Raw genomic sequence first — 12,361 nt, forward strand, 5'->3', positions numbered from 1 at the left:
ATTGTGAGGCCGGCGACACAATGGGCGGCCTGAGGAGGCACCTGCTCGCCTGAAAGGCCCATAAATCGTCGCCGCGTCCAGCTGCCTTCCCGCCCCTCCCCGCGGACCCCGCGAGCAGAGCGGCTGCGACCGTAGGGGAGGCTCCGCCTGCCGCCCCGAGTCCGGTCCTCCCGGTCCGCCCGGCACCGCTGCGCGCCCTCGGGCCCCTCCGTAGAGGCTTGCGCCCCCGGGCTGCCGGCCCCTTAGGTAGCCAGTACCCTCCAGCCCCGACCCTCCGGCAGGCACCCAGCAGGTGGCTTCTGGCCCGCCCCGCCTCAGGGTGCTTGCTCTGGCTGCCTTTGAACCAAATCCTTGAACTTTTTAACCCCAGCCATCATTACAGTTGGAAGCCTTGGGAGCCCCGGAGAGTACCTTCTGGGGAGCACCAGGCTCCTCGCTGTCCCCCCCCCAACTTCTGCGGCTGCAGTGTTCAGCTCCATTTTGCCAAATAAGGCCCAGCCCCGTTGGGGACCTACCATCCCTTAAATGCTGACACTCTCCCTGTGCCTGCGGCTCCCGGCACCCAGTCCTGGGGGCCAGGCCCTAGGCCCCCTACACCTCCCCACCACCCCCTTCAGAGCTGGGGACCCTGACTCCACAGCTCCTACCTCCTGAGGCCTGCATGTGCCCCGACGGCCACTTGTAGCCTGCGGTCACCTCCGTGGACCCCGTGGTCGGGGGATGGGGGCTTTGACCACCACTTCCTCCACCTAATCTGATGCAGCCTCGTGTCCCCAGATGTTGGGTTCTTTATCTTTGGTGGCTGCAAGTCTCTTTCCTTTGGAAAGAGGAACCAGGGGCAGAGGTAGGCAGAAAGGAGTCAAGGGTGACTAGGAGTGCACCCAGATGGAAGGCTCACTTGGGGCACAGTCCGCAGTCGGGAGGCAGGGCCAACCTCTGGCGGTCCCCAGAGATGAGCTTCCACCTGCCTGGGGGGGGGAAGGGCTGGGGGAGGTGTGACTCCAGGCTGCGGCCAAGGCCGGCGTCCACCTTCATGGCAGCACCCCCCCCCCCCGACCCCGGGCGGGACTGGCACTGCCCCCTCCCTCTCCACGGAGGGGGCTGGGCGCGGGCTCCCCAGCAGCTCTTGGCACCACTTCGATCCTGGCGAGCAGATCCAGCCGGTCTTCCTTCCAGGAAAAGGTGCGCACTCAGCTTCCGGGTCCTTGGCAAAGCCAGCCGCGTGCCGCTGGCAGCCAAGGAGTGTGCGCCCTCCGCCCTGGGGTGGCTGGTGAGGTGGCTCAGGGTGCCAGGTGGAGGGGAGGGGCTCGTGCCTGCGCCTGCCCTGCCGCACGTCAGGGTCAGGTTGCTGGCTCTGGGCATTTCCATCACCTGATGCCAGCCCCGCCTGGCCCACCCTCCCTTCCCCACCCCCTCCCTTCTCCATGACATGTTAGAAGAATGTTTTTCCATTTCCTTTGATGTCTTTTACAAGCTGCATCTCATTTCCTGCTTGGGCATCTCTGACCTCGAGTGACTTCTAGCAGCCCGACTGCTGCTTGGCCGTGGCTCCGGCCGCCCGGCCCGCTGGCCCCCTTCCCCTGCGCAGCCGCCCGCCCAGGCTCCCTCCCTCCCACCTTCCCCACCTGCTCCCAGAGCCTCCAGAACCCAGCCCGGGTCCCTGGGACGCCTGTCCTTCCCCAGAAACTCACGCACATCTGCTTCCCTGAGACCCACGTGCCTCATTTTGCTGATGTCCCTTCCTTTGGGACACCTGCTTCTGCCTCCTCCCTCCGGGGGCAGGGGGGGAGAGGGGGGCGCGGAGAGCTGGGCCTCGAGGCCTGAGAGCCTGAGAGCTGGCAGGCGGGCCCAGAGGTGTTCCCAGAGGGGCTCCATGAGCCCCCCCCAAAGCTGCAGGTGACAACTGACAATGAATAGTCAGAGCTGCCCAGAGAAAAACAAAACAAGAAACAAACAAACAAAACTGAAGTAGGCACCGCCCCCTCCCTGCGGCCCCCTCCCTGCGGCCCCCCTCCCTCCTCCCGCCCCCTCCCTGCCACCCCCTCCCTCCTTCCCTCCTCCCTCCCTCCCCTCCTCCTCCCTCCCTCCTTCCCACTTTCCCTCCGTCCCCCCACACTCCTTCCCTCCTTCTCTACCTCTTTCCCTCCCTTCCTTCCCCCTCCCTCTCCCCCTTCTCCCCTTCCCTCCCTCCTTGTTCAGGCACATGGCTCTGGACTCAAAGCACCATCGGAACAAATGAGAATATTTTTCAGGTCGGGCTAGGAACCGGGTGCTGTCACACAGGTCACCGCCCCTGCCCCTCTGGGGTGCGGCAGGCCAGTGAGGGGCTTCCCGGCACGGGGGAGATGGCTGCGGGAAGTCTGTGCAAGGAAACAGAGGAGACAGACACTTGCCTTTGTCTCAGCTCGCGGCTAGACTCCCACAGGGACCAGAGCCAGGCACCCTGGGGCTCAGCCGCTGAGGCCCCGCCTGCTGGGAGCCCTCCCGGGGAGATGGGCACCTGGCCCACTGAGCCTCAATCCCTGGACTGCAGGTGACAGGTGGACTCACTCGGGCCTCTGCAGTGCTGTCTCTGCGGCCACTAGTTCTCGGGACCAGATGAGGACCGGCCCATGTGACCTCAAGGTGAAAACACCCGAGCTGGGAGCTGCGCGATGCGGGGGGCTCCCTCCCATGAGAGGGGCCGCTGGTCTCCAAGCCGGGGTCCGGGAGGCCATGGGGCAGGCTCAGCACCACAGCAGAGGGGCACAGATCCCAAACCCCCGTGGGCTTCATAGGCCCAAGGCACTTGGAGCTAGATAGGCCCTCAGGAGCCTCGTGCTTCTTTTCTAGAGGGGAAACTGAGGCTCAGAGCAAGAAGGGCACTGGTGTTTTGTTTTCTTCACCACGGAGGGCCCCACCCTAAGGAGAGACCAGCAAAGCGGGGGGGGGGGGGGGCCAGCATGAAAAGTAATCAGGAAGGCAGCCTGATGCCAGTCACGCCCCCGCCCCCACCCCCAGTGAGTTGGGCTGGGCCCCTGCCGTCCCCGAGGGGGTGCTTGTACAAGGTTGGCCCAGAGCCCCCGTGACCGGGCTCCTCCAGGCCCCCGATGCCGGCCCCGTGCCCCCAGGAGCTCCCCCAAGGAAGCAGCCCCAGGGACGGTCTGTGTCCACACAGGTCACCCTGCTGTGACCTGCTGTGCTCCTAGGGCAGCCGCCTGTCGGGTTTCCGTGGACGCGCTTCTGCTGTCTGCGCGAGGTGGTCGGCGTGATGCTCCGTTTTTATGACACGTGCAGTCATCAGAAATGAACCAATGGCTCAAAAGAGGTTCAGAAAAGCCGCCACATGGCGCGTGCCCAGAGGCCAGGGCCACCGTGGGACGGCCTCCAGCAGGCTGCCCGCCATGGGCCACAGGAGCAGCCAGAGGACGTGAGGCCCTCCCGGTGGTGGTGGCCGTCTAAAGTAGGACATCACTGGACGGGTCCCCTGCGCAGGGTCTCAGGACGCCGGGCAGGCATGAGGTCGGCAGTGGATCTGTGTCATTTTCAAACACGGCGCAGGGCCTTCCTTGGAAGCCAACACTGTTCTTCTGAAACAAGGGGACGGGCAGGCGACCCCCTTGAAGCTGGCGGGCGCCGTGCTGAGGGCGGGGACGGGACCAGGGCCGCCTGGTCCCCGTGGGTCCGCGCTGCTCGTGCAGGGACGAGGCCGCTCCCACAGCACGGGCGGTGTGCCCCTGGGGGGACACGGGGTCTGGGACCCCGCTGAAACAAGACAGAGTCAGGGGCTCCTGGCTGACTCGGTCGAAGAGCACAGAACACTTGATCTCAGGGTCATGAGTTCAAGCCCCACACTGGGTGTGGAGACCAGTAAATAAATAAACAAACAAAAACAATCAAAGCTGGAGGAAGGAAACAAGCGGGAGAGATTAGGAAAATGTGACTGATTATTAGCGCTGGCTGGCGAGCCCCGAGCTCACGGCCGTCCGGCCGGCTTTGGCCGTGCGCGTGAGCTCCCGTGAGAGTCTAAACCAGTGGGGCGCCCGGGGTGAGTGTCCGACTCTTGATTTCGGCTCCACCCCGCATGGGGCTGTGTGCGCCGACCGCACAGAGCGAGTCTCTCTCCCTCTCTCTCTTCCCCTCCCTCACTCACGCTCTCTCTCTATCTCAAAATAAACTTTTGTTATTTTTTAGTCAGGTAAAAAAATTTTTTTAACATTGATTCATTTTTGAGAGACAGAGCACAAGCAGGGGAGGGGCAGAGAGAGAGAGAGAACATGAGCAGGGGAGGGGCAGAGAGAGAGGGAGACACAGAATCCGAAGCGGCTCCAGGCTCCGAGCTGTCAGCACAGAGCCCGACGCGGGGCCTGACTCCACAAACTGTGAGATCGTGACCTGAGCTGAAGTTGGACGCTTCACCTACTGAGCCACCAGGGTGCCCCAATGAAGAACTTCTTTGAAAAATTGTAAATCAGCTACAAAGTGAATGAAAGAAAGAAATTATGTAACTGTGTGTGTGTGTTGTGTGTAAAATATAAACAAAGTATCTACAGGTGCCGGGTCATGAACACGATATTCACACAGACTGACGTCAACGTGCACACGCTCAAGGGAAGAAGGCGGCCAGGGCTTCTCGGGCCCTGGTGGGGGACCGTCTCAGGGGTCTTGGAGAGGAGGGGTCAGTGCTGTCGTGCTCCGACGCCTCAGCAGAACCCCACTCCCGATCCCAGGGAGTCCCGGCGATCTGTCCTCCTGCGCGTTGCTGAGAAGCCGTGCCAAGGAACACAGTGTTGTTTTCAGCTTCCGTGGTAACTTTTGTGAGTCCTCGTGAATCCTAGAGGAAAGCCGGCAGCACGTGCCGCGTTCGAGTGTGCCCCGGCGCCCCCAGGAAGTGTGAGGCGGCCAAGGGGGCCCCGAGCTCTCTGGAGCAGGGCGGGGGCGCCCGTCCTGGCACCCCGGGGCGCAGCCTGCCGGCTCAGCTGGATGACACAGAGGTGAGGACAGGTGCGGCCGGGCACCCTCCGAGCCCAGTGGCCACGCTGTGGGGAAGCCCAAGGGGGCCCGGGGAGAAGCCCCAGGAGAAGGCACGGAGACCCCCAGCTGACGGGGCGGTCCGCTAGGCGGGCATGGGAGCCGCCAGCCTGGAAGCCGACCGCCACCTCCCCACCCACACCCCATCAAACGGAGCCAAACTAACTACCTGCCGCACTTCCCAAATTCCTGACTCACGACGTCACAGCAAACAGACCGTTGTCTTGGAACACAAAGCCCTGGGGGAGGGTTCTCCTTGGCAGGAGGGGTGCAAGCAGGTGTTCCCAGTGCCCAGGAAGAGACGCCAGCACCCACCTGACCTCGCAGCGCCCGGGGCCAGAAGGTGCACCGCCCTGAGCCCGGGGCGACAGCTTACGACGGCAGAGACCAAGCAGACCCCGCTCAGGCCGCCGCTGCCTGTCTGCTTAGTGTTTCAGAGCCATAGTGTGTGTCTCCGCCACCCGGCCACTGCTGCGGGCTGACCCACCACCTCCGGGAGCTGTCAGCAGAAGCCACCGGCCTTCGTCGGCACGTGGACACGCGGCTCCAGCTGAGTCCGGGGCCGGTTCCCAGGTCTTGACATTGGTTCTCCCTCATCAAAGAAGAAAACCAAGAATTACTGGACACGTGTGTATGTCTGTGTACATGTCTGTGTGTCTGTCTGGGGCGGGACATGTGTGTGTCCCTGTCTGTCCATGTGTGTCTGTGTGTGCACGTATGTGTGCACATGTGTGTCTGTCCGTGTGTGTCTGTGTGCGTGCAAGTGTGTGTCTGTGTGTGTCCATCTGTCCCTGTGGTCCGTGTGTGCACATGTGTGTCTGTGTGTGTGTCCGTGCATGTGTCTCTGTCCATGTGTCTGTGTGTCCGTGTGTGCACGTGTATCTGTCCGTGTGGTCTGTGTGTGCACGCGCATGTGTGTGTCTGTGTGTGTCCGTGTGTGTCCCTGTCTGTCCATGTGTGTCCCTGTCTGTCCATGTGTGTCCGTGTGTGTCCATGTGTGTCCGTGGGTGTCCCTGTCTATCCGTGTGTGTCCATGTGTGCAGGTGTGCACGTGTGTGCAGGATGCATCCCCGGGGACACTCCTGGGCACACCCGATGGAAGGGGCAGGTTGGGAGGAAGGAGAGGCCGAGCTAAGTGTGGCTCAGACACACTTCTCAGCCCATCGCCCCACAGGCCCTGAAGCTGGGACGGCCCCTCAGGGTGGTCTGTTTGTGGCAAGGGGCGGGGCTGGGTCCCCTGCACCCCCGCCGCTGGAGGTGGGCCACCCCGGGAAGCGATGGTGACTGAGGCCCAGGCAGCTCCCTCCCGCTGAGAGCAAGCCCGGGAGAAAAGCCCACCCGAGCCCCGGGCAGCCGAGCCTCCTCCCGGAGCCCATGGACACCTAGTCCCACCACGTGCGTGTTCGGTCCACACTGCGGCTTATGGACGTGAGCCTTGCCTCCAGAGCCTGGGCCCCAGACCGTGGTCAGGGGGAGGGGCCGAGGTGGCTGCGTGGGGCTCATTCATTGGGAAGCCTGGTTTCAGCTCTGTCGTCCCAGGAAGGCTCAGGGTGACGAATCCCCACGGTGGGCATGGACACGCGGTCATCACGGGCACTGATGCAGCCAGCAGCAGGATCGCTGGCACACTCGCCACCAGAAAGGCACTGTCTGGTCCCACGGTCCTCCACTGCTCCATGCCACTTGTCCCCATGCAGCCCATCTGCCCGGTGCTCCCTCTCCCACCGACAGATACCTTTCCAAGCATGCTGACCATGGAACAGGTGAAGACCCAAACTCCCAGCCCTTAAATGAGACTCTGTGACCAAGCAGGCTCCCAGAGGACACTGAACACAGTCCCCAGAGAGGGTCTTCATAATCAGTAGACAGCCTGACGATGACACCAGGCCCTTGTGTCATTCCTGGAATCCTAAAACAGTGCATTGCAGTCTTCAAAGGAACCGTCTCTGTCAGCTTAGCGTACGTCACGCTGTGTAACAAACATCTCAGCCGCACATACCACCTGCAGAGAATCCCTCCTCAATGTGACCGTCCCGTCCCGGGGGGCTGTGGCGGGGCTGCACGTCCTCTTTTGGGGCCCCTACGGCCCCGCAGCATGTGCCACGCCAACCACACTGCACCGGCCAGAGCAAGTCACGTGGCCAAGGCTGCCGTCACCCTGCAGGAAAGCAGAATCGTCCACAAGGCAAGGCAGCAAGGGTCTGGACGAGAACGTAATCCACCAAACCCAGGCACGGCACCCTGCGGCACAGGGGTCGGTGGTTGTCAGGGTCCGGCCGGAAGGGAGGGAGGCACAGGAGGAGCACGGAGGATCGGCAGCAGGAGCCGGGTCCGTGTGACACCGAAGTGGTGGGTGCACGCCCTCTCGTGTTTGTCCAAACCCAGGCACGGCACCCGAGAGCGAAGGCATATGAAAACACAGACTCCAGTTAACAATGACACATACTTTGTTTTCTTTTAAAGAAACAGTGCTCTTGGGTTGCCAGGGGGGCTCAGTTGGTGAAGCGTCTGACTTCAGCTCAGGTCATGCTCTCACGGTTTGTGGGTTCGAGCACCGTGTCGGGCTCTGTGCCGACCGCTCGAGCCTGGAGCTGCTTGGGATTCTGCGTCTCCTCTCTCTGCCCTCCCCCAACTCTGTCTCCCTCCCTCTCTGCTCCTCCCACACTCACACACTCTCTCTCTCTCTCAAAAACAAATAAGTATTTAAAAAATTAAAAACAAACAAAAAGAAACTGAGCTCTCGAGCACGGGGCCAGACGGCCAGGGCGCTGAGGGGGCAGCGCTGAGCTGCATTATGGCTGGTGACCCCAGGCCCTTTGCTTTGCTTCTCTGAACCTGCCGCCCTTGCCTGTAACGGGAGCGCCATTGAGAAAACCAGACGCGCGTCCACAGGGCCCGGCTGAGACTGGGCGTCAGGGCAGGGCATGGCAAGAAGGGTCTTTCTCTCTGCTGCCCCGACTTTGGGAAGGCCCCCTCGGCTCTGAGAGTGACTCACATGCCCACTGACAGGAACCCGGAACCACAGAGGCCTCGCCCACCTGCTCTCCCCTCGGTCCACCAGCGAGCTCTCCGTGCCAGTCCAGAGCAGCCCCCCGCCCCCGCCCCTCTGGCCCAGGACTCCATCACCACCCCAGGCCTCCTCCGGGCCTTCGCCCTGGCTGTTCCCTCTGCCTGGAACTCGTCTCCCAGCTCATCCTCACGGCTGGTGCCCCTCAGCTGTGTGGAGCTCAGACATCACCGGCTGGGGGGCCCGAGGGGGCTTCCTGGCATGGCCTGCTTTAAACAGCGAGTGATGAATCGCAGGATTCCACTCCTGAAACCAATACTGCGCTGTGTGTTAACTAAGTAAAATTTAAATTTTAAAAAAAGAGAGAAGGAAAAATCAAGATTCTATTTTCCATTGCATAAAAAATAAAATAAAATTTATTGTTTAAAAAAAACCCCAGCAGCCCCTTGCCCTCTGCCCGGCTGGTGGTGCTCACCGCCTCCACTGTGGCTCACCGTCAGCCCCCCTGCAGCGGCAGCCCCGGCTGGGGACTCTGTCCCCTGCTGCCCCTGCCGTGGGGCTGGGGCCTGGAGCCCCGCAGCATGGGGGAGGGGCCTGGAGCGTCCCCCTCAGCTGGGACCCCGCCCAGACGCCCGGTGGCCCCTCACCAACCCCACTTCCCTCTCCACCGGGCAGCCTCGCCGTGCGGGTAAGGCCGGGCAGCCCGGGCCGTTGAGGCACAGCCCCGACTCTCGATTTCAGCTCAGCTCAGGGCCCCAGGGTCACTGGGTGTGGCACCTGCCTGAGATTCTTTTTCTCTCCCTCTGCCGCTCCCCCTCCATATTTATGTAGGCATGTATTTGTGCATGTATTTATGTAATAAAATAAAGTAAAATATTAAAATTGCCTTGGGGGCGCCTGAACGGCTTAGTCAGTTGAGTGACTGACTCCTGATTTCAGCTCATGTCAGGATCCCAGGGTCGTGAAGTGAAGCCTGCATCGGGCGTGGAGCCTACTTAAGATTCTCTCTCCCTCTCTCTCTCTCCTTCTGCCTTCTCCCTGCCCTCCATATATAAAAAATAAAATAAAATAAATATAATAATAAGCATAATATAATATAATATAACATGATATGATAAATTGCCGCAGCTCCCGTCACCCCGGGGCCCTCCACTGCTGTGGACTAACCCAACCTTTGACCCGAGCCTAGCAGACCCGGGAAGGCCCAGAAGATCAGAGGAAATGGACGGGGAGTGGGGAGCCCCAGCATGCACACCCCAAAAGGCACTCTTACGTTGGATAATGTCTGAACCACGGGTGGGCCCCACAGCCCGCCGCAGGCCAGGCCCGCCCGGGCCCCGGCGCCGGAAGAGACCCCACGGCCTCCTTCACGACCTCTGCCCTCCGCGGCCCCCAGCCCCCGCCCCAGCCGCCCCCGCCTGCAGCCTCCCTGAGGCTCACGTGCCCTGCCCGCTGCTGCCCAGTCAGCTTCCAGGTTAAGGCTCTGCGTCTGTCCCCCCGGCCTGGTCTGTAGGAAGCTGCCACGTGGCTTAGCCTCAAACACAGCCCGGCCCGCAGCACCGGCTCAGCCGGGACCAGTGGGAGCCCGCAGAAGACAAGCGTGCGAGCCCCCGATGGCGAGGGCCTGGCACCCCGCACCGTGTGCCTGCCCTCCAAGGACAGGTAGGACCGCGGGGCGGTCCCGAGTACCCCAGCCCTGCCCCACTCAGTGGCCTGGCCTCCCACAGCTAGCCCCGTGCCTCAGTTTCCTCCTTCGACAAATGGACAGCAGGGTGGGGCTGCATCGGCAGGGTATCGCTGAGGAAGACCCGAGGCCAGTGGTCAGGAATGTGGCTGTTAGGGTTACTATTATCACGGACCCCGGGGGACCTGAGCTCAGGCCCCGACCCCACACACATGCTGACCGCCGGCCCGCTCCCCGGGTGCTCTGGGCTTGGGCAGGGCCGGGGGTCCGGGGAGGAAAGGGCCTGTCCTGACCTGACAGCAGGGCACGCACTCCTGTGCTGCCTCAGGAGCACGGATGCCAACAGAGATTTGGGCCCGCCTGATGTCATTGTTTCCATAATGTCCTCATATGAGAATCACAGGGCACCAAAGGCAGGAAACTGAGGCCCACTGAGGGAAAGAAGGGCTAGTGGGGCCACGTGTGCCCAGGGTCACTCATGTGACTCACAATCCAATGCTCTTCCCCCCTGGAGGACAAGCTCCCAGTACCGCCGTATGACTGGGTGTCTTCTTGGTGCCCTGCCCTTGAGACGGCCAGAAGTGGGGGCGGGGTGGGGGTGGGGCCCCGCACAGAGCAGGGTAACAGGTCTCTGTAGGGGTCTGCTTGGGGGCTTCCAGGGGCCCCTCCCCAGCCAGGTCCGGTCGTGGGGGACAGTTTTTAATTCAGGTAGATTGGGGGGGCTCTCTGCCAGGTGCCCGGCCCAGCAGCCCCCATTCACGCCTCCTCCACCAGGCTGTGGGCACATGGCGGGGCGTGGGGGGTGGGGGGCAGGTGCCCTCCCCACAGGAGAGGTCTGAAGCCTGAAGTCCAGCCCCAGCAGGCCCGATTCTCAGGTGGCCATCAGACTGACGGCCGGCTGAAGGTCGCAGGACCCCCCTGCCCTTGGTGCCTGGGCACCTCCAAGGGACCTGTCCGGCCTCACCTCCCTCCTCCAGGCCCGTTTAGCCACTTGGGGGGAGGTCAATTACGAGTCTAGATGCATCTTCCAAATGGAAGGTTGGGCCCAGTCTTTGTCCCTGAGCGGCGGGGGCTGTCAGTGCTGCTCAAGCCCCAAAACGGTTGACTTAAATGCCCCACCGGTTGGGCTTCTCCAGGCCCAGGGCACCGGCGCAAATCCTGCTAGCCGCCGGTGGGCTGCTTTACGTCACCCTCTCCACTGTAAGCCATAATTTTCAGAGGTTTATAGGTCAGCTATAAAAAAATAAAATAAACCTCCTCTTTTCGGCTATAAGAGAGTACTTTGAAACCAGAAGGCTGGTGGGTGCGCGCGGGTGGATCCGACTCCGAGCTCCTCCAGGGCTGCAGCCCGCTCCTCCCCCCCCCCACCTGGCCCCAGGCGCCTCCCCCTCCCTTGCGCCCCCGCCCCCCCCCCACCGCAGGCCTTCAGGCTGCCCCTCCCCCACCGCTGGCGTGAATAGGCCAGCAACATGTCAGGGCTCCCCTGGCCCACGAAGCTGGGGACCCGGGAGCCGTTGGGGCTCCACCCCATGCTCTGGTCCCCCGAATGATCGCCGACGCCGCGGTAGTCAGGAGGGGGAATGGGCCGCGGCCCAACCCCGGCGAGTGCCCACCTGAGCCCAAAGCGGGCTCAGCCCAGCGAGGCTGGAGTGGGGTGGCTCCCTTGGAGCAATGGACACAGGAGAGTCTCCTCGAGACTCGAGTGTCTGCGGACAGCCACGCAGGCGAGGGGGGGAGGCCGAGGGAGGGCGGGGCCGCTCATCCCTAAGTTAGGGGCCTAGAGCAGGTGGTCTGGGGCCAGGCCGGCCAGAAGAGTCCCTCTCCTTTGGGAGTGGATGCCTAGCAAGTAGCCTGGTCGCCCCCTCTGTCCAGTGTCCTATCTCCCTAACTCGTGGGGGCGCCAGAGAAGAAAGGTGGGGGGCAGAGTACAAGGACACACGGAGCTGACTTGCAGCGGTTTTGGCCTCTTTATTTGGAACCCGGCAGATGAGGGTCCGGGGCAGTGGTGCGGGCGGCTCAGGAACCATGTTGACAGATTTGTCTTCAAGTTTAAAATAGTCATAATAAAAAGAGACAGAGAAAGCGCGGAGAGAACTGCTAGCTAGCTACAGCCTGTGAGCGACCCCTCCCCCCCAGAGTCCGCTATAAAAATAAATTTACATTTGTCGATAACCAGATGCGGGTGAGGTGCCTTTGGCGTAAGAATAACGCGCTATTGCGTGGCAGAGCGGCCCACGCCTCGATAAATAGAAAATATAAGTTAGTATAACTTTAAAAACTTTTTGTACAAATATACATGTTTTTTCTTTTTTCCTTTTTTTTTTCTTTTTTCATTTTTTTTGCACTGAGTTTCAGCAGAGATTAAACATTTTATATAAATGACTCTTAAAGCTTTACACCTTGGGACCAGTGTACTCCTCGTGCAGAATACATTTAGATATAAAAGACGTTATTAATACATTGCACAGTTTTTTTTTCTTTTTTAAATTTTAAACATAAAACCGAACGCTGCTCCGTGGCAGCTGCCGCCGGTTGCTGCTACATGGACGGTCCCAGCCGAGGCCCAGCGCTCCTGTCCTGTCCGCTGCCCAGCGGGTGCCCTCGGGGCTCTCCGGGCGCGAGGCTGCGGGAGAGAGGCTCGGTGAGCGACAGCGACGCCG

Source organism: Suricata suricatta, chromosome 11, assembly GCF_006229205.1.
Source record: "Suricata suricatta isolate VVHF042 chromosome 11, meerkat_22Aug2017_6uvM2_HiC, whole genome shotgun sequence".
Lineage (NCBI taxonomy): Eukaryota > Metazoa > Chordata > Mammalia > Carnivora > Herpestidae > Suricata > Suricata suricatta.